Source organism: Enhydra lutris, unplaced genomic scaffold (assembly GCF_002288905.1).
Source record: "Enhydra lutris kenyoni isolate GAN:26980312 unplaced genomic scaffold, ASM228890v2 scaffoldscaffold18, whole genome shotgun sequence".
NCBI classification, from domain to species: Eukaryota; Metazoa; Chordata; class Mammalia; order Carnivora; family Mustelidae; genus Enhydra; species Enhydra lutris.
Window position 1 is genome coordinate 6544746 of NW_019154102.1, and position 16707 is coordinate 6561452.

Genomic DNA, 16707 nt, shown 5'->3' on the forward strand with positions numbered 1-16707 from the left:
TTAGTATGTATAATTAATATAGTGGCATTAATAATAAATTTACTGTGAATTATGTTGATTATAAATATTCATCTATTAATGTATTAATAGTATATTGATTATATTATATTAATTTTATATTAAATTTATATAAATATGTGCTAATTATATTCTATTAATACAATTATATTATATATTAGCTTTCTTCCCAATAGGTACCTTACGTTATTTCATTTAGTTTTCATAGTAACTCTAGAAAGAAGTTGTTATTTTTATTAATTGCTTAATTTACAGTTGAGTCATGAAAGTTTGGTATGGTAAAATATACAGCTCAATGCCACACAGCTACTAAGTGCTAGGGCCAGGTCTTAAATATATATAGCTTGACTCCAAGGTCATTCTTGGACAAAATGCTAAATTGGCACTGCTCTCTCCTTTATTTTCCGCATCTAAAAGTTTCACCAATTCTACCTGTTTTCCATTTACTGACCTAGCTCCTTCTATCCAACGCCACTGGCCCTGACTTTGCTCAGGAGGTCATACATTCTTGCCTAGATTAATCCTTTAGCTTCCTGATTAGTCTCCTTATTTCTAGTCCTGCAGCTACAGCACAAAACCAGTAACTTCCCTCTGTTATTTAAAACACTTAAAGGAATAACACACAAATTAAAACTACAGTGAGATTCCTCACTCCATTAGCTTGGCCTGCCATAACCAGACACCACAGACGAGGTGGCTTAAACAGAGGATATTTATTTTCCCACAGTTCTGGAGTCTGGAAGTTCAAGGTCACGGTGCGAGTGGGATTTATTTCTGATAAGGACTCTCTTCCTCGCTTGCAGATACCTGCCCTTCTGACGGTCTTCACATGGCCTTTCCTCCTTGTGTGCACAGAGAGAGAGAGAGAGAGCTCTCTGGTGTCTCTTCCCCTTTTTATATGGATACCAGTCCTATCAGATTAGGGTCCCCCTGTTATGACCTCATTAAACTTTAACTCCAAATATAGTCACATTGAAGATTAAGGCTTCAACACATGCTTTTGGCAGGATGGTGGGGGAGGGAGGCGCACAACTCAATCCATATCAACTATACACACACACCAGAAGAGCTAAAATGAAAAGGATGAATAGTACCGGTTGTGGGAAGCTGGAACAACTGAAGTTCTTATATACTGCTGGGACTTTAAATTAGTTCAATCACTTTGTAAGACTGGCAAAATCCAATAAAGCTGAATATATACTAAGCTTATGACACAGATATTCTGCTCCTAGGTATTTTATCCAGTGGAAATGCATACAAATACTCATCAAAAGACATATGCAAGCATATGTCACAGAAGCATATTCCTTATAGTCTCACACTGGAAATAACTCAAATATTGATATGTAGTAGAAAGTTTAAATAAATGATGGCAAATGCATATAATGGAATATTACAATCCATGATATTGAATGAACTGCATTCATACATTATGTTCAGAAACATAAGGCTGACTGACAGAAGAGCACACATTTAAAAATTCCACTTAAATAATATTCAAAAACAGGCAAAACAAATCTATTGGGTTAGAAGTTAAGCAGGCAGTCCCCTTTGGAGAGGGAAGTAGAACTGGAAGGGAGCAAGATGGGCCTTCAGGGGTTCTTGTTACATTATGATCAAGTTTCTGGTGACCCAGCTGTGTTCAGTTCATGAAAATTCATCAAGCTGAACATGTATCATATGTGCATGTTTCTGCATATATTTTACATTTCAGTACAATTCTTTCTTCAAAAAGAAATATTGTGAAGATTCTGTATCACCCGAGAATAAAGTCCCAGTACTTCAGCCTGGCCTAATGCCCTTTGCGACCTGGTCCCGGGCCAACCTCTCCAGCTCTAGCTGTACTAATCCCGGCTTACACTGCAGCCAACAGAAGCCATCACCAGACACTACGGTGGATCGTGCTCTCTCATGCTCATCTCTGCCTGAATACCATTCCCATTTCATTTAGCTAATTAACTCCTTTTAAAACCTGGATCAGACTTCATTCTCCAGCAGGAAGTTTTTCCTCACCAACCTCCGCCCCCTAACCCAACCCAGACTGAGTTAGGAGTCACTGCTCTGTCCTCCTTTATCATTCTATGAACTTGTTACCCTTGGTCCATCGCACTATCATTTCGGTTTCTAAATCTATCTGATGAACTGTGAGTGTGATGAGAGAAAGGACTGGGTCTTCACCTCTGCATACACAGCATCTAATGCAGGGACCAGTATATAGCAAAGGCCCAATGAACAATAAATGAATTAATGAAGAGATTAATGAAATTTAGCTAACTTCTTGCTTTTGGTGCAGAACATTTCTTCAGTCATTCCAGCAAGAAAAGTTGAAGAAGAAGGAGGAAGAGGAAGAGGAGAAGGAGGAGGAGGAAAGGAGGAAGAAGAAGAGGAAGAAGAAAAGAAAATAATCTGGCCATACGACTACATCATGCCCAAAATTTAGTTTGCAATGAGTGCTTTATTCCCCATGAACATTAATATTGGGGAAACCAAATATACATTTCTTAAAACATATAATAGTCATATTGCCCATTCCCTAGAGACTGTCCAACTGTACAAAATGATTGCATTCTTCTGAAATATGGGTGAAGTGTTAATGTTCTTGGTTGGCTTGAAACTCAAGAAATTCCTCTTACATCTAGATTGGCCATGTTCCTTGGGTGGATCTGCCAAAAATTCCTCAGATATCCCAGTCTGGGATTTATGGACTGAGAGGTTTATGATATTTCAGAGTGTAGAATGGGCTATTGTTTTACATATTAGACAAGTCAAGTAACTGCAATGAAAGCAGTGATTGGGCTCCAGGCCTAAAAAGTGAATCAAATTGACAGCAGCCATTTTTTTCCGCAAGTTCCAAGCAGGCTTAAAACCAGGCAAAATGTTAAGCGGTGATCATATTGGGCTCTCAACAATGTTTTTTCCTACTTCTGAATTTGGCCTTCAGGCATGGCTCCACAACAGAAAGCGAGAAAAGGTATTACTGATGTGAGGTAGGATGATGAGGATATTGCCATGATGACGATTCCGGGTAATGAAGCCGGCACGATGTGCACAGAACACACATAAATGTGAACCACGACCTCAAGGAGCGTTAAGGGAAAGGTAAAGAAGTACTCATCTAACTAGCTTATGCATGTAGTGCACAATCTAGATAGCAAAGCAAGGCCTCCAAGCAAGAGCATTTACCCACCCAAAACTCAACGACGACTTCTTACCCACTCCCATCAGTACGCCCAGGCCTGAAGCCCCATTTATACTATTTCTGACCCCACCCACCCTCTTGAGCCACAGCTGATTGGGCCAGACATAGGCACCTGATTCAAGCAGGGCCAATCAAATGCTCTCGGTTTGGAATTGGGCAGTAGGTAAGCCTGTACTCCCAAGGAGGGCCTATGGGGCTGTCTGCTCAGCGTTTTGGGGTACAAAGGAGTGGGAAAGCAGAGAAAAGTGGGCGGTAGGGAGAGAGAAGAGATACAGTGAACTATCAAGGCAGGATGGGGCTTGGTAAGAAGAGATCAGTTCCTGACAGCTTTCAGGACCTGTTTTCAATCCTCTGGCGAGATCTGGATATGTTCTCTGACCGAGTCTGGCCTGCTCTTCATGACGGAATACTGTGTTTTTGCTCATGCTGGTTTTGGGTGGGTTTCTGAGGTCGCAGGATTAGGATACTTGCGCTCTGGTTTTCCAGCATGAAGTCTGTTTCCAGCATGAAGTCTGGCTCACTCCCCCAGTGCCTTTGGAAAAGGACAGAAAATGAAACTGAGGCCCTCTCGGGTGAGGGGGACTGTAGCTGTAGCAGTCGGGATCCCCGGCTCTTGCCCTTGCCCGCTGGAGTTTTAGCTCCGAATACAACCTGAGCTTGCGAGCTGTTGGTTAGTGGGGGTGTTAATGTAGTTCTTTAAAACGGGAAGCATGACACCGCGAACGATGACATCCGAGCGTCAACAATACAAAATTAAGCCTGTGGAAAATTTCAATTATGATAGCTAACACAGGAAATTGCATTTATGTATGGAAACTAAATTTAGAAGCCTGGACAGATTGACAGGATCCTTCCTAAATCCATGTAAATAGCCCATGCCAGGTGCCAGGAAGTAACTGCGGGAGCAAGACCGCCTAGGTCAGGCCGACAGGCCCCTTGGCTATCCTCGAAAATCTGAAGGAAGAAAAAGGGCTTTTCTCTAAGGCTAGTTAATTTTTCAGAAGTCTTATCCTCCAGGTTAAGAGAGAATTAACAGTGTTGGAAAGAATCATTTTCCAAGCTCTTCTCTCCCTGCTTTGTGTCGGTAAACAAGGAAAGGGTGTGGTCGGGTCTTGGATTGGCTCTGGGCAGTGTTTTGGCAGCGCTAGCTGACTGCCTCAGGCAGAACCCTGAGGAAAAGGGGAGTGTGAGTGTGGGTGAGGGGAAAGCTCTCAGGCTCCTTCCCTTCATACACTGCGTCCCCCACTCTTAGGGGTCCCTCCTTCCCACAGTGTTCCTCTACCACTTCAAATCCCAGTGACATGGATACTGGAGTCAAAAGCAGGGGAATGACATCCGTGGTGGTTCAGTAGGGTGAGGACGTTGGAGTCAGGCAGGCAGGCTTAAAGCTCTGATACAATCACCAGTGCTTCTCTCAGACCCTGATGGGAGGGGCATCTGCCCTGGGCTCTGAGGTCTAGAGAGCTTTACTATGACCCTTCCCATGGCACGTCTCACCCTGTGGAGGTAAGAGTCCACTAGGTCAAAGAAACTTGCCTAACAGACCCTGTATCTCCCTCTCTAGACTGTGAGACCCCACCCTGTGCCAATGGCCCTGAGCCTGTTTGCAGGACCTGTGCAGGCCTCTTCCCAGGCGTGTCCCCCCCCAGGGTATGTATCCCCTAGATACCAGCATGGCCTATGGGCAGCTGTTTGTAGAGAGTACGGACATGAGTTGGACAGTGTGTGCTGGAGTATCTGTTTAATAGAGTTTCAGGGGTGGGAAGAGAAGGGCACCAGGCCAAGGACTGGGGCATTAACTCACTGTGCACTGCCTCTTTTTGGCTCAGACTTTACAGAAGACTTTTCTGCTCAGCATTTTCAGAAGTCTAAAAATTCTAAATTTGAATCTGGCCTTCCAGGTTGTTATGAAGCAGAAGAGATTTTATTTAACTGTGAGCTTGATGTATAGTTTTTGCCATGGAATATGGGTCTCAAGTTGTCCTCTTGCTGTAGGCCCCCTAAATGTTGGAAGTGGGCCACATTACCACTTCAACACTGTGTGACCTTAGATAAGTTAGGTCAGGCTTCTGAGCCTCAGTTTCCTTATCTGCAAAATGAAGGCAATAACACTAGCAGTTATTTTGAAAATTTAAAATGTAGTTAGCTTGGGGTGCCTGGGTGGCTCACTTGGTTGAGCATCTGCCTTCAGCTCAGGTCATGATCCAAGGGTCCTGGGATCAAGTCCCGCATCGAGCCCCATATGGGGCTCCCTGCTCAGTGGGGAGACTGCTTCTTCCTCTCCCTTTGCCCCTCCCCCTGCTTCTGCACTCTCTCTCTCAAGTAAATAAATAAAATATTTAAGATACACACACACACACACACACACACACACACACATATAGTTCTATTACTGTTATGTGCCCTTTGGCAAGTTACTTAATCTCTGTGCCTCAGTTTTCTCATCTGTCAAATGGGAGGATGCTAATAGTACCTGTCTTCAGGGTTGTTATTAGTTGATGTAAGTAGGGGTTTTAGAACAGCGTCTGGCATGTCATAATGCTATGTAAGTGCTGGTTGTTGTCATCTACTGCCCATTATAACCACTACCACCACTGGCCTGTTGGATTAAAGGAAAGAGCATATGCAGTGTATAGGTCACAGTGAGGCACACCTCTGTCACATTTTTTAGTTACTTTGAGACTTGCCTCATACTCCGGACTCATCCCGTGCTTTCAAAATCCCCACCAGACTTCTTAGGAAGCCTGAAGCCGGTTCCTGCTTCCAACTGAGACTGTTGCTTTGGCCAAGTGTAATCTGATGAATACAAACTGAGAGTCCTGTCCTGGGATAACCCTCATTCTTGTCTGTCAAGGGTTTTGAGATCCACTCAGAAAGGTGCAAAACAAATCTTAAATCTCTGAGCAGAGACACAGTGGTGGCGGCAAGTGAGGAATGGGGGAGGGATGTTGGCTCTTCTCCTGAGAACCACCAGTTGCCATTATTTTGTTTAATGGAAGCTTCTCCAGGCTTGAGTTTGGGAATTAGCATGAAATGTTAATTTTGTAAGTATCTAGAGAAGGCTGATCCTCCACTCCAGAGGACTTGATTACATAGAAAGAACCTATAATCCACAGAGAGCTACCGAATGGTTTTCCAAGCACAAGCCCCGGTTTTTTTTCTACTACACAACCCTGCCTCTGTGGATCAGCAGCTCTTTCTTCTGCAGCCCACTCCCCATTTGCTCTAGCTTTCTAAGGGATCACTTACAGGCAGCTGAAACAGGACTGCTCTCCACTGAAATGAAACTTAAGAAGGAAACCAGCGAGACCATCACCAAAACGTCAAGCATCAAACCCCCAGCTCCTTGCCTTTGTAGCACCCTCTCCCCAAGAAGGTTCTTCCTCCCTCCCTGTGCTCCATAAGCACATTTTATCTTAGGAACATTCTATTCCTTCCTCCCATTAAGGCATGAGTTACTAAGAACAGCTATTACACTTAGGTATTATATTAAGAACAGTATTATACATCTCTCTCAAATTATTTTCATCTAAAAAAGCCTTAAGAGAGCTCTAAATGAAAGAAAGAAGGCCATTTCAGACAGCAGTAGGCAACTGCAGAGGGTTTTTGTCAGAGTGGGGGGTCCTGGGGAGCGACAGGCCTATTCCAAAGTGCTTCTCGTCTCAGAATCCATTTCTTCAGCCTAAATGCATTTTTCCTGTGCTTTCATGTATGCTGTCAGGGACTGACTCCCCAAGTGTATTGGCATCACTGTGATGCCACAGGGGCTGGTTGCACAGCTCTCCCCCAGGGCCCACGAGCAGTGTCCCCTAAACCCCCATGGCCATGGTTTCCAATGAGGCCTTTGCGGTAGAATTCCCTTCTCCTTATGGTCAACAGCTTTGAGTCCTACAGACAGTCCTGGCATGGTGCCCTGACCACCTTTTGTTTGTTTTGGTGGGTCTGACACATACATGTACTCCTACAGCATGGGAATGGAACCATTTTAACATACAGAAAAATGTTAGAGTGAGGGAAGCAGCACGGTGGGGTTGCCAGTGAGGGAAATGAGGGAGGGTCCCTGCTCTGATTGTTTCTAAGCTCATATTTGACACAGGATGTAAATATGTTAAGTTGGTTTGCATGCTATGCTGAACATGCCCAGTAATACACTGCAAACATCCTTGTGACATTTCTCAAAGGAAGTAGTTGCTATGTGTGACTAGTCACCGTTTTTTGCAAGAGTTAAACATCTGAGCTATTTAAATTCCTCTGCAAAGTATGAAACACAAATTAGGTAATCATGGCACAATCATGCAAATCAAAAGAATGAGGAGGGCTGTAGTTGGTTGGTTGGTTGGTTGGTTGGTTGGTTGGTTCTTCTTCTAATTGGTGGGGTAGTAGGGGTCAAAATTTAGTCGGAATGTCCAGCCACTCAGAGTTTTTGGAAGTGAGTGGTGTGCGTGGGTGGCTCAGTTGGTTAAGCGACTACCTTGAGTTGGTTAAGCGACTGCCTTCGGCTCAGGTCATGATCCCTGAGTCCCAGGATTGAGTCCCCCATCGGGCTCCCAGCTCCATGGGGAGCCTGCATCTCTCTCTGACCTTCTCCCCTCTCATGCTCTCTCCCATTCTCTCAAATAAATAAATAAATAAAATCTTCTTTTTTAAAGATTTTATTTATTTATTTGACACAGAGAGAGAGAGATCACAAGTAGGCGAGAGGAAGGCAGAGGGAGAGGGAGAAGCAGGCTCACTGCCAAGCCGAGAATCTAATGCGGGGCTCGATCCCAGGACCCTGAGATCATGACCTGAGCCAAAGGCAGAGGCTTGCTGAACCCACTGAGTCACCCAGGTGCCCTTAAATAAATAAAATCTTAAAAAAAAAAAAAGTTTTTAGAGATAAGTGATATCCCTTACAGATGATTGACTAGGATGACTATCCTTGTGACACAATCAAATCAACATGTACTTAATTGCTGTTTGCTGTGTATCACAGGAGTGTGTAAGCCCAGGGTGTGCAGAGACCACTGTGTGAGTGTGTTATGGGCGTGTCCGTGAAGCAGCAGGAATATTTTTCTCAACGTTCCATTTATGAAGCCCCAGTTCGTTGTATACTTGCTGAGGAGTGGAACCAAGGGATATGAGAGTCAATGTTTCATCCATAAGAACTGGTTTTTAAATAAATTTATCAGTAGTGCAATAAACCATATTCCATGCGAGCTTTTCTCTAATCAAAAGAAGAGATATTGCTAGTTTATTCTTCTCGAAGAAAAGGTTTTGATTTCACCATAAACGTACCTTTGTTTATTTGTAGAGACGTTCCCTATTTTTCTTTATCAAAATATTTCTGTTGTAGCTTAACAAACCGAGTAGGTACAAGAGGGTCTGTCCCAACCAAGTCAGATGAATTTTTTTTTTTTTATCACAGTTCTGAAGCAGATCCACTATGGTAGCAATTATAGCACTTTAAAAAAAAAATAAAGGGGCGCCTGGGTGGCTCAGTGGGTTGAGCCACTGCCTTCGGCTGGGGTCATGATCTCAGGGTCCTGGGATCGAGTCCCGCATCGGGCTCTCTGCTCAGCAGGGAGCCTGCTTCCCTCTCTCTCTCTCTGCCTGCCTCTCTGTCTACTTGTTATCTCTCTCTGTCAAATAAATAAATAAAATCTTTTTTAAAAAAAATAAATAAATAAAGCCAAAGAGTATTTTTGTTCCCGTGAGTATCTCCTGTGGGGGATAAAAGGCAGATGGGAAGAATGATGAAACAAAACTAATATATCTATATTATATAACCACCAAAAAAGCTGCCATGCAACATTTGTATGTTTCCTTTTACAAGTAATGTGCATTTTTTTCTTTGAATGGGAGTTTATGCTTGAGTCAGTGGCATTTTAGCCTTAAAGCCATAGGATAGATCATTGACTTCTGTCCCTTTAAGAAGATTTTGTGTATCTCTGGCCAGTGCCGTTATGTGGTGATTTCATAGTTTAGCAGTCAGAAAGTGTGTTTGTTTCCTTATTTCCTTTTTTTTTTTTTTTTTTTTTTTTTTTTGCTCTATGTGTTTATTTCTCTATTTCCTATTTCTTGGCTGTGTTGGAGGTTGGGGGTGGCTATCTAACTTTTGCCTTCATGGACTGCCTCCATGTATGAAATCAAATTCCTAGGAAATGTATTCTAACTCCCTCTAAGCAACATAGGAAAATTCTTTATTACTGGAGACTGAATGTATTCCAGTTCATTGACAAATCCAGCTCTGGAGTATTCAAAATTGGAGATTATTGTTTTCTCCTGTTTCTTTCTATGGAGGAATCAATAGTATTGAACAAGAAAAAAAAAAAATTGTGTTACTTTTAGGCCGAGGAGTGAATGTAACATTTAGAAGAGCTGAGAGAGTTAATCATGTGTCCTCGATTGAGCTTGGAGCGATGTACCTAGTGCGTCCAGTTAACTAATCTTTAATTTTTGTACCAGGCACACAGCCAGCACGTCCACTTTCCCAGGATAGATGATCACGAAGAATGTTGTAAAAGAGCTGAACATAATTTACTATCACCAAATAGAGGAGGCGTCTCTGAAGCTGACAAATTTGCTCACACAGAATGCAATGACACGATCCAAATTGTGAGAAAAAGAATCCAACTTGGTTGGGATAGGTAAGGCAAAGGAAAAAAAAAAAAAAAAAAAAAAAACAAGGACAACTTTGGACCACAAGTCATTTCCATTTGGAAATATTTCCAGAGACAGGATTTAGGCTGGCAGTGCACATCATGTAACAGAATGATCTACACGCCGCAAAAGGGCAGCCTCGGCGCTGAACCCAGAAGCTCAAGGTAGGAGAAGATTCAGTGGACAGAGTCAAACTTCTGAAGATGCTGTCCTCAGAGCTTCCTGAGACTTTCCAAAGGGATGATTTCCAAACCGTGTTCAGCCAGAGGGAGAAAAAAAAGATTGTGCCAGCTGTAAACACTGGATTTGATTATTAGTCTATTTCCAGCTTCAGAACAATTTCTGCTTCTACCTGATAACCCACCACAGCCCCAGATTTTAAGAATTTTTATCTGAAAGTATCTCAACATGGTTTTATTTTAAAGAAAATTAACACAGAGATATTTTTTTAAAAAATCACTTCCCAATTACACATACAGTGAGAAGAGTACGTGTTATGAATATATAACTTATATTTTATTCACACATAGAGATTTGAATCAAGTAAGTGCCTTGCCCCTATTCCCTGTATGGAAAGTTCAAGGAGAATGATCTATGGCTTTTTTCTAGCTAGTATATTCTCTAGAACACGTTTCATAGGATGTTACTTAGATGCTTCAATTAACTGGAGAAAAGAATTATTATACCTACAGAAAACAAATGGCTATGGGGCACTTGGGTGGCTCAGTCTATTAAGTATCTGCCTTCGGCTCAGGTCTGGAGCTCAGGGTCCTGGGATCAAGCCTCACATCAGGCTCTCTGCTCATTGGGGGGCCTGCTTCCCCCTCTTCCTTTGCCGCTCCCCTTGCTTGTGCACATGCTCTCTCTCCCTCTCTCTCCCAAATAAATAAAAAATCTTTTTAAAAATAAATAGAAAAAAAGAAAAGAAATGGTTAATTTATTTAACATAAAAATGAGTGTTACAAACCAGTAAGAAAAAGATAAACAATCCCGTGGAAAATAGGCAAAGGATAGACACAGATAATTCAGGAAAAACAAACAAACAAAAACCCAGGAAGTAGACTTACAAAAATATACTTAACCTTGCTCATGGTTTAAAAATTCCAGGGAGGGGAACGTCTGGGTGGCTCAGTCCATTAAGCATCTGCCTTCAGCTCAGGTCATGATCCCAGGGTTTGGGGATCAAGTCTGGCATCCTGCTCTCTGCTCAGAGAGGATCCTGCTTCTCCCTCTGCCTGCTGTTCCGCCTGCTTGTGTTCTCTCTCTCTCTGACAAATAAATAAATAAAATCTTAAAAAAAAAATTCCAGGGATGATGATACAGCAATTTTCACTTCCAATTGGTAAAATCAAGAAGAGTGATGATAAAACCAGGCGAAGATGTGAGGAAACAGTCACTTTGATACATCTTCGTTAAGTGTGTTAATTGACACAATGTTGGGTGGTGACAGTTTTGCAATGTTAAAGTTGATCCAGAAACTTCACTTCTGGGAAAATGATTTATAGAAAAACTCCCAGAAGTACACAAAGACAAAAATGTACGTGGATGATGATTGCACCACAGTTTCGAACAGCTAACAACTGGAAACAAATTACTGAAAAGAATGAGGTAGAGCTGGGGTGCCTGGGTGGCTCAGTGGGTTGAGGCCTCTGCCTTCAGTTCAGGTCATGATCTCAAGGTCCTGGGATCAAGCCCCGCATTCAGGCTCTCTGCTCAGCGGGGAGCCTGCTTCCTCCTCTCTTTCTCTCTCTCTGCCTGCCTCTCTGACTACTTGTAATCTCTACCAAATCAATAAATAAAATCTTTAAAAAAAAAAAAAAAAAAAGAATGAGGTAGAGCTACAGGTACTCACAGAAAGCCCAAGAGGCAATAAAAAGGAAAAAAGAGCCAGTTAAAAAATAATGTAGAAAAAGATTCCATTTTTGTTTTGTATGAAAGAAAAAAATATAATGGCATATATATTAAAAGGTAAATGCTGGTTGTTTCTGGGAGTTGGTGTTTTGGAGCACCTTCCTTTTCCACCTTAGGTATTTCTGTCAGATTTGATCCCAGATGAAAGGTAAAATAAAAATAGTTTTAAAAAATAACAAAACGAACATCACTTATGTAGTTTTTTTGCCAAACATGTTTGTTCTCAATCTAAACATAAGGAAACAACCACATAAATCCAGCTTGTAAAATAATCAACCTAGACTCCTCGAATTTATCAATGTTATGAAAAATGAAAAGGAGACTATTCTGCAGAGCCAATAACTAAAGACAATATGTGATCCTTGACTGAATCCTGAATGCATTAAAAAAAATTATAAAGAACTTTTAGGATATAATTGCCTTGGTGACTCTGGTGAAAGAATAGCATTTCTAGAATTATATTTGAGGAAATGCTAGTATAGGAAATGCCCCATGAACTGAAATGTACTGTGCCCCTCCATGGTAGTTGTGCCCACGGATATATTATCTCATTTAATCTTTGTTATTTATTGAAGAAAAGGATGGTTTCCTTTATTTTTTTTTAAAGATTTTATTTATTTATTTGACAGAGAGATCACAAGTAGGCAGAGAGGCAGGGGGAAGCAGGCTCCCTGCTGAGCAGAGAGCCTGATGTGAGGGGCTTGATCCCAGGACCCTGAGATCATGACCTGAGCCAAAGGCAGAGGCTTAACCCACTGAGCCACCCAGGCGCCCCAGGATGGTTTCCTTTTGAAGCTAAGACTCTATTACTGTGATTACTGAGGGATAGCGATACGCTCAATTCTAGAATATCTTATCTGGTTTATAGATTTCCAATCAGTGCCTAGATACCAACTAAGGCTCACTACAATGTTAGGGAATTTCAAAGCTGGAGGGTGTCTTTGAGGTTGCATGAGATCAACACTTATCATTTTACAAATGAGCAAAAGGTCCCAGATGGGCAAGTGACTTACCATAGTTAATTCGAAGGAGCACTGGTTTTGGAAATCTCCCCCCTAAGTTTAGAATTCTTACAATAAAACCATGAAGATGCATTTAACTCTTGCTGAACATCACCAACGAAGTAAGCATCAGTGATGGCCTGCTCTGAGACAGGCCCCTTCTGCATGGAAAGAGGCTTAACCACTTGGGGAGGATTTGTGTGGTAATCCTCAAGGAGCAAAGAGCTTCAGACTCCCAGCACTGTAATAATGCAGGCAGTCTGCCGAGTCCAAGCCGAACCAAGACATGACCTTTGCTTGACTTTTTTATTACATAAGAAAGCACAAGAAGTTCACGCCAACACTTTTTTCTCCCCCCAAAAAAAGAAAGAAAGAAAGAAAGAAAGAAAGAGAAATGACTGCTTATGGAAGATGGATAACAAGGGTCCTGAGTCCTCTCCTTCTCTTCCTGATAAACATTTCCTCACAGCACATTCCCAGCAGGACTCATCCTATCTGGTAGAATGATGGGAGAGAGAGTAAACCACTTTTCTTTTATAAAATGTGTGTACCTCCTTCTTACTTGACTGAGACTCTGGATTGACATTCCCCATTTTATATCTCTCTCTGAGAATTATCTTCTGATCTGCAAGTCCGACTTTAGAAAATCAAAAAACTCTTCTCTCTGACTGGTTTATCAGGAAAATGATTCTCTGGACTGACTTATGCCTGCTCCTGGGCACTGGGGGCCAGTGGAAGTCCCGCCCCAGTGATGGTGACACTGTGACTTCTCCTTGTAGTGGGCCAGGTACTGGGGGGCAGGGCAGCCAAAGGGCTTGAGAGGGCACAGGGAGCCACAAAGGTGCCCAAGGCCAAAGTTTGTAGAGGTAACCTGCATCTGAATATCTGGAAGAACACATGCAGGGTGAAGTCAGGAGGCTACTGAAATTGGAGTTGCTGAGTTAAGGGTGTGGATCTGAACAGAAGTGGGCTTGTAGCACAGGCAAGTCAGGACCAGGCAAGAGTGTCTCTGGAAGACAGCCCCAGATTCCAGCTGGCAGGTTCATCTCGCCATGTGTCGTTGGCAGCGCCTGGTGTTTTGAAGTGGTTGAAGTGGCCAGGATCAGTGAACCTGGAAAAGCCAATGGTCAGTGAACAAAACTAAGAGCACCAGGGTCTGAGTTGAAAGTGAAAACTGGATCCCCACACCCAAAGAGGTCTACAGGATGTAAAGTCAAGGATAAAGCCATTGTTAGTCCAATAAGCATGTTGACAAATCAAGGGAGGAGCAAGAATGCAAGCGTGAAGCCAGGGAGAGCAGGCAGCCATGATGGTCGATGTCGGCAGAGTGCAGTACAGCGCTGGGTGGTATGGGCTATGATGATTCTAGCGCCAAGGAGTGGATGGTACGGCCACTCTTCGTTCTGTTCCTGTGCTCTGAATGAGATCTGCCTTGTGCCATTAAAAGTACCACCAGAGCTTTCTGCTGTAGACTTGAGAAGCTGGTATCGAGATGGTCAAGTTCATGAAACCCCAGAAGGTGGTGCTGGTCCTGGCTGGATGCTACTCCGGACACAAAGCAGTCATCATGAAGAATATTGATGACAGTAGCTCAGACCATCACAAAGCAGTCATCATGAAGAATATTGATGACAGTAGCTCAGACCATCCCTACAGCAATGCTCTGGTGGCTGGAATTGACCTCTTGTCCCCACAAAGTGACAGCTGCCACAAGTAAGAAGAAAATCGCCATGAGGTCAAAGATCAAGTCCTCTACAAAAGTTTATAACTACGATCACTCATGCCCACAAGGTAGCTATCCCCTTAGACAAAACTGTCATCAACAAGGATGTCTTCTGAGACCCTGCTCTTAAATGCAAGGCCTGATGAGAAGCCAAGGTCAAATTCGAGGAGAGTTACAAGACCTGCAAGAACAAATGACTTTCCCAGAAACTGCAGTTTTAGATCTGTTTTGTTTCAGTCATTAAAAATAGCACAAAAAAAGTACCACCAGCATGACTATAGTTAATAACACGGTATTACATATTTGAAATTCTTAAGAGAGTAGATCTTAAAAGTTCTCATCACAAGAAAAAAAATTTGTAGCTATGAACAATGACAGATATTAACTATACTTATTGTGGTGATCATTTTGCAATATATATTTGTATAAAATCATTACAATTTCATTACATTGAAACTAATATAATGTTATATGTCTGTTTTACCTCAATAAAAAAAGTACCACCAGTAACTTTGTTTACTCTGTTGCCTTGCAGTTAACTGAGAATATGAAGGAGAAAAGAGAACTATGCTTATGGCGAAGAGTATGTTTGTGTTGACAGAAAGTACTATTGGGGACTTCCAGAATTTCAAACACACAGGCATTCCTAAGGGAATATGCTGGGGCAGTAGGAAGTGGGGAATATGACCCAAAGTCTCTTCCATGATCCATGATCAGCCATGTTTATGCCTGGAGGGAATGGAATGAGGCCTCTGGGGTGCTGGGAAGGCTATCTTCCCCACACAGATGCCCGAGAAGACTGGGCACCCACAGGTCAGGAGAGAAAGGTAGAGTGAACTGCGGGGATGGTCCAGCACCTGCACTGAGAGGAGGGTAGGGAATGGGGTCCAGTTTACGGGATGCCAGTATACCTACATTTACCTCAACTTCTACCACACTAGGTCAACTTTTGTGTATTTTGCACATAGGGTTTCTGGAATTTTCTTTCATTTGGCTTTAGACCTTTTGAGACCATCACCTTTTATCAACCACACTAAGTGCCATCCATGTTCTTAGCTCAATGTTGGATAGTTCCTTGGTTATATCATAGAGGACGCTCTCCTCGAGGAGTTCACAATCTCTCTGGAAATCCCAGTTTTATATAATGATATAAAGGAGAAAACAAAATAGGGTAGGACTTAAATGCTAAGTGATGTGTTGGGGGTACAAATGACTCACAGATTTGAGGGCAGAAAAAGTTTCTTGGGTTTTAGGGGGCAAGGGGCCATGTCAAAAGTTATAGAAATTTCTACCTGAAATAATGTCTGTGCAGAAGTTTAAAGGAAGAGAGAATTTGAGTGATTGGGGAAGGCATTCCAAGCTGTGGGGAAGGCCTAAACAAAGGTATAGAGATAGGAACACTCCAGGCCAGTTTGGGAAACAATAAATAGAGAAAGCATGTGGATGACTGACAGTGTTTTTCATTTCTTAAATTACTTATTCAGACAGTATCCTGAGCAAGAACAATTTCCTGTGGTTTATAAATAGGTCCCAGTTATTTTAGTGGAACTGTAATGCTGATGATCATTCATGGAATGTTCTACAGAGACTTTAATTTTCCGAGGACCAGGAGAAAATGTACAAACATGTAAGGAACAGTCCAGAACATGAAATGCCGTTAATAAAAATCAAATACAAAGATTATGCAGAAATTTAGGTTCCTAACCAGGGTACTTGTCTCCTTCACTCTTTCTCCCTCCTGGATTTGTTCCTGATTTATGATGCAAAGTGCCCAAGGCTTCAGATGACATGTACTTCTGGATATGAAAGAATGAGAATAGGAATGGGAGATAATGAAAAAGGCACAAGAGATGAAATCATTTGTCTGAGCTCATAGAGTGGGTGGTGCCAAGGTTATAATTGAGGACGGCCATCTAAAGTTTCCTTTCACCCAATATTTCTGACCCAATCCCAAAACAAAAAAGCCACTAGAATGGTACAGAATCCCAATTCCAGTGATTCCTAAGATGAGAGCTTTCTCACGAGGCTGGTATGTTTCACAGGTTGTGGATCCCAGTTTCCCATGCTTGAGAAATATCCCAATGTGTATGACCAGGTCATAGGGTGTGAAAAGAAAGAAGATTATTTGTATTCATTAGGTTTTGGATGGATTTGTATTTTATTGCATTTGGTTAGCATCATTCTCAATTTTCCTGTGCTGTTTAATTTTCAGT

At 42.2% G+C, this 16707-nt stretch overlaps 1 pseudogene; it reads left to right on the forward strand.

Annotated features, from left to right (window-relative positions):
- The first annotated feature begins 14263 nt into the window (after positions 1 to 14263).
- Positions 14264 to 14715, forward strand: LOC111148180 (annotated as a pseudogene).
- Positions 14716 to 16707: the final 1992 nt, after the last annotated feature.